General features: G+C 56.2%; 2 long non-coding RNA genes across 2 annotated transcripts; one reads left to right on the forward strand and one right to left on the reverse strand.

Moving 5' to 3' along the window:
* Positions 1-6: 6 nt before the first annotated feature.
* LOC115944347 (uncharacterized) lies at positions 7-4,840 on the reverse strand. The gene is made up of 4 exons (XR_014142785.1): positions 4,709-4,840; positions 3,768-3,965; positions 1,494-2,468; positions 7-198 (listed from the first exon to the last, which is right to left on the reverse strand). It is a non-coding gene; the product is annotated as an uncharacterized LOC115944347 (long non-coding RNA).
* On the forward strand, positions 1,694-4,709 carry LOC145720069 (uncharacterized). Its single transcript, XR_014142786.1, has 3 exons — positions 1,694-1,835; positions 2,586-2,656; positions 4,189-4,709. It is a non-coding gene; the product is annotated as an uncharacterized LOC145720069 (long non-coding RNA).
* Positions 4,841-5,507: the final 667 nt, after the last annotated feature.

The raw sequence follows: 5,507 nt of genomic DNA on the forward strand, positions 1-5,507 counted from the left end.
ATTAGGTCATCGAAGCCGAAGTTATCATGGAAACGCATCCCTCCTCCTGGGCTGAAGCTGAAGCCAAAGCCAAATTCCTCGGGGGGCTGGGGGCCCTCAAACCTCGAGCTCCCACGGCCCCACGCGGCGTCTTCCTCCTCGTCCTCATCGTCCTCATCTTCATCTCGAGTCATCCCTCCAAAAAAGGGCTCTCTGTGGCTGGGAGTGAAGGCAGATTTGACCACAACGTCAGCACCACCTCAAACCACACAAGCCGCTCCCAGGTTTGGAGCGGGCCAAGGGCAGGCGGGGTCTGGAAAACCGAGGCGCGGCTGAGAGGCGGGCCGTGGGGTCCGAGCTGTTTCCGCCTTTATCAAACGGTCCTCACCGCGCGGCTCCCCGCGTCCCCTGCCCGCCCTGTCCCCGCCCCCACAGCCCCACTGTCTTCCCCGCCCGGGCCCCCGTTGCATCACCCCAGGCTGGAGAAAGGCTTAAACTGCTGTTAGTCCTCCTCTCCGCGGCCGCCCAGGTTACTGCCGCGGGGTGAGCGCTCAGGGTGCTGACTTCCGTCCTCTCCGCAGCAGGTGAAGGAGTGACGAAGAGGATGGCTTCCCAAGAACCGGGTGTCAGGGGTCAAGCTCCCCTCAGAAGACCCCACCCTCGTCCGATCCCGACCCACTCTAACCTCCGAGGTCCAGAAAAGCCGAAAAAGCCCCGAAAGAGATCAAACAGGCTCATCCCCGTTTTGGGACTCGAACCCGCGGACCCCACCGAAGCCCATTCGCGCCCGGCGGCGGCCTGCGCTGCGCAGCCGGAAACGGAGCGAAGCGTCGGGCCACCTGCCGGAAGGCAGGCCTGCGACCCGGCACGCTGTCGTAAAAGGACCGCCAGCACGACGCGGGCGGGGCGCGTCGCCCCGTCCCGAGCCGCGGGCCAGGCGCGAGGGCGGTGGGCGGGCGCCCGCGGCTCGCCGCCGCCCGGGTCGCACGCCTCCTCAGCCGACCCCTTCCGCCCGCCAGCCGGTGCCGCAGGGGCTTCGAGGTTGTGAGGCCGCGTGGGACCGGCCGCCGCCGCCAGGGGGCAGCCTCCGCGCAGCCGCGCCCGCCCTCGAGCTCGGCGTTTGAATTCCCGGGTCGGGGACGCAGGGACTCCGCGCCCTCCAGCTCGGGCGTGTCGTACCCGCAACGGAGTCCTGACCGCTGTCTGCGCAGGCTCTGCGGCTTGCAGGGCGGAGGCTCGGTGAGAGCCAGGGAAACCCGGGGAAGTCTTGCGGGGGGAGGAGGCGTTTGGAGCTGTAAGTAATACCCTTCGCTTGTCCCTGACTTCCAAGCCTCTCCTTCCCTGTACCCCCATCCGCCCCCGGCCTTGGTCTCCAGACCCCTCCTTTTCAAGGGGGTGGCAGTAGGCACGCACACGAAGCACCCAGAAGCAAGAACTGCTGTGGTCGACCCCCAGCCGACCGCAGGTTACCCTCCCTCCTTCCCAGTTCATTTGCCTGGACCCGTCTGCATTACACGTTGACTTCCAGCTCCTGCTTAATCTTCTCCCTCTCCACCCGCTGTCTGCTGTCCACTCCCTTCACAGCCCGAAATCTGCTGCAGGTGGAGCAGTTTCCGGAGGAAATGAAAATTTGCAGCGGTCCTTTGTAGGCTGTGAAATCCCTGGGGGAGGAGGAAAGGGAATTCCCATAGGGCAAGATACCGGCGGCACATTAAGGGCAAAGAGCTCCTTTTATTCCACTGCCTTCTATTCCATCGCCTTCAGAGCCCCCCAGGGGCCCAGCGGTACAGAATAATCATTCACCAAGCTGTTGACGAGCCTGTCCTAGACGGATCAAGAATGGGCAGACGCTGAAGGTAGAGGTTTTCTTTTTATATATACAAGACACATTAATCCATTAAATTTGAGGACACAGTACAAAAAAAAAAAAAAACACTTCAACTAATTCATCTGACAATGCTGTTCATATTCATGACGCCATTTTTTGTTGTTGTTTTGTTTCCTAATAATAAAGGAGGAGACAGGGCTGTTGGGCTGATATATATTTGGGGGTCCCCCCCACCCACCTCACCCATACACCACCAGGGTGAACAGGAGGAGGAGAAGGAAGGCAGGGCCCACAGCAAAGTTTCATAATCTTGAATGCAAGGGAGGAGGAGGAGAGGAAAGGAGAAAAAAAAAGAAAATACAAATCCTATAATACATACAACAGAGTGGGGATGGTATGGGAACGGGACAGACATGAAGCTGAGGCATGGGGTGGGCCGCTGGGGGTGGGGGGGGCAGCGGACCCCCCCCCCCCATTCCTTTCTCTCTTTGATGCTGTTTCCGTAGTTGCCAGGCTGAGAAGCCCTCTCAGAAGATGGGACCGGGAGAAGAAGAGGGTCAGGGCCTCAGTTGGCCCCCCAGCTGTAGCTGTTGTAGGCAGACTTGTTGGTCTGGGGCTTCTGCGGGATGGAGCTGGTCTGGCTACGTTGCCCGCTGCCCGTCTGCAGGGAATGGGACGATGATGAGGAGGAAAAAGGTGTCTAATTAGTGGGACAAATCTGTAACATCTTCAGGTGGAGATCTGGAAGCTGTCTTGCTCTCCCATTCCCCTTGTTTAGAAACTACTCTAAAGTTTACTTCCCAACCACAGAAGATTTGGTTTCTACAGCTGCTAGAGCACCTGGGACAGGTTAAAAAAGCCTCTTCAACCTTTAAACAGGGTAGCAATGTAAAGATGGCAGGATACCTTTGGAAGATAAGACTGTGAATGAGTTCTACCCACTTTCAATTCCACCTTCTCCCTCCACCCCCAGCTACACTGCTGAGAAAAGGCTACTCTCTCTGGAGAGAATTATGGCCTCTTGGAGAGGAGTGATCACATGGTGATTTCATTTTCATTGATCCCATGAATACCTCATTTTGGGAAGCTGTCTTTGAGAGCAAGGAAGCCCCTGTCCCAGCTCCCCAGCCACCTATGATGGAGGAGAGGTCACTTGTCCACCCCACAGCTCCCCACCCCTACCACACAGCACAGCTGAGAGCCCACTGCAGGCAAGGTAGGAGAGACAGTCTGAGGCCCCAGGCTCCAGATGCTGCCCCAAGAATGCTTTCCATTCCGGTAACCAAGTGTTTCCAGAGTCAGGGAAGGGCAGAAAGAAAAAAGAGGGCGCTGGGGAGGGGAGGACAAGAGAGGGACGGGAGGCCAGAGAGCTCAGCAAGGTGTCTGTGTTCGTGTGTCCTGATCTGTGATTGTGCAGCCTTTTCAAGTTCCCTGAGGCTGTGGAGGTGAAATGGGGGCTGGAAAGGAGTGGGTTCAAGCACATCATCATTCAGTTTCATTACCTGCTCCTCCTGCTGGCGCTGGCAACAGAGAATCATCTGCAAATATGGTAGCTGAGGCAGAACCAGGATATATGGAAAATAAAGGGACAAACTTTGACAATAGAACGCCACCATTAGAAGGGAAAGCTACAATGTCAGGGAAGGGGGGAGGCTGGGAGAGGTCAGAGGGTAGGTGTGACCCAGGTCTGATGGGATGAGGGCAGCTGTGCTACTGGAGGTAGAGGAGAAAGGTACCAAAGGAACAGAGCAAAGGAGGTTTGAGCCTGGCCCCTTCTCTGACCTCTCCTCTTGCCGGCGGCTTGTGTCGTGTGCACTGTGTCTGTATGTGCTGTGTGCCCATGGCTGGCGCTGGGAGGGCTGGGTGAAGGTGGTGAGGAAGGGTAAGAAAAGGGAAGGGGGGGGCAGTTTTAAGGGACAGGAAGGAAGAGGAAGGGAAAGGAGAGGGGGAGGGCTATTACCTGGCCATCCTGCTGCAGGTGATGGTGGAGGATCTGGGAGTGCGGCTGCTGATGGGGGGTCAGAATGTGCATAAAGGGGGCAGGTGGGTAGGCAGCAGCTGTGGCCGGATTGATGGGCCCCCCACTTCCTAGGGCTGAAGGCAAGTTGAAGGAGGCAGCAGGAGTACCGGAATGAAAACCTTGTTTCTCAAAGGACTGCTATCCAGTGGGATGGAGGAGAGACAGTAAAAGGGGTCAGCAAACCAATCCCTGGAGTTTCCGGGCCCAAGCCCCGCACCCACCGAGAGCAGTACTCGTCAGAGGAGGAGCACTGCACCTGGAGCCAGGTGCTCGGGTCTGTCTCCACTCTGCTCTTTAAGAGCTGTGTGGTCCTGAGAGAAGGACTCCCTCTCTGACTCCCGTTTTCTCACACATAATACAGGGGTGCTACTGACTTCCAGCTGTCAGGACCGCAGGAGAGGGTGGCTGTGAGCGCGCTCGGGACTCTACCGTCACACCCACCCTGCAGCTGGGCCCGTCGGTGGCAAGGTCTCGGCCAGGAAGTGCTCCACCGTAACTCCTGTTAACACTTCATGTATCGAACTTAACAACACCCACTCCTTGTTTTCACAAAGAACGAATGAACCAGTTTCCCCTCATTCCACACTTGTTCCCTTGGAAAGTTGCAAAAGGCTGGCAGTGGGTAAAGAAAGGACAGTAGTACAGCGAGTCCCACACATGTCACAGCGATCTGCCACGCCTCATCTTCCCTGTCACACTTCTCTTGCTTTTTCTCAGAGGGCTGCATTTAGGCTTCTTTGAGAAACTGCAATCTAGAGGCCATTCATCTGGGTGGGTTTCCTGACGCTTCTCAGGGTCGTGCTTGCTCACTGAACTGGACACCACCATGCCACCTCCTCTCTGTCCGTCTCTCTCCCTTCTCTCCAGAGCTAGGCACCTACCTGGGTTTTGGAGTACACAGAACCCGAGATATCTGGCACGCCCGTGTTACTGGAGGTGACTGATACACCTGGGGGAGGAGGAAACAGACAGGAGGATTAGCTCAGCTAGCTGCTGGCCCCTCTCCCGGCGAGGAGATGGTGTGTGCAGCCTTCCTAGCTATCGCACTGCAAGGGAATGCTGGTCTGCTTTTCCATCTCAGGTCAGGCCTGAGAGATGAGAGCTCATGACCCAAATCTCTTGCCCTTTCCAGGTATGTACTGAGTATGTGTGTGAGAAAGCGAGGTGAGTTGCTTTCTGTGGGGCAAGGGGAAATAGCGACACCCCACTAGCATACATTTTTCAAAATAGTTTTGTACCAAAGCCCAAAAGAAATGTATTAAACTTTTAATGTCCATTTTAAATCAACCCATCCAGACTCCACTCAGTCCCGCTCCCGAAGACAGGTAGTCTGGGCTCTTTCTGTTCATGAAGAGACACTTTTGGGCTCAGGATCCATGCTTTCACAGCGTAAGGTAAGAGCTCAAGGAGCAGTCCAGTCCAACCCCAAGAGCACGGTCCATTCTCGCAGTCTCAGCTCCCCTGGCTTCTCCAGTCCTGGCTCTTCTAGGCTAGGTACTTATGACTTAAAGAGCTGACACAAAAGGTGCATTTCCAGCTAAGTAATTTAAGCCTAAGCATGGGGAAGGGACAGGGATTAGGAAGGCAGTGGGGTAGGCTATCTCCTACGGGTCTATGTGGAATACAAAATCTGACGTTCTCATCATTTACAACTTGAGCTTCTCTGTGAGACACAGGCTC

This window comes from Leptonychotes weddellii, unplaced genomic scaffold, assembly GCF_054177405.1.
Source record: "Leptonychotes weddellii isolate Sample4059 unplaced genomic scaffold, ASM5417740v2 HiC_scaffold_9803, whole genome shotgun sequence".
Taxonomy (NCBI): domain Eukaryota; kingdom Metazoa; phylum Chordata; class Mammalia; order Carnivora; family Phocidae; genus Leptonychotes; species Leptonychotes weddellii.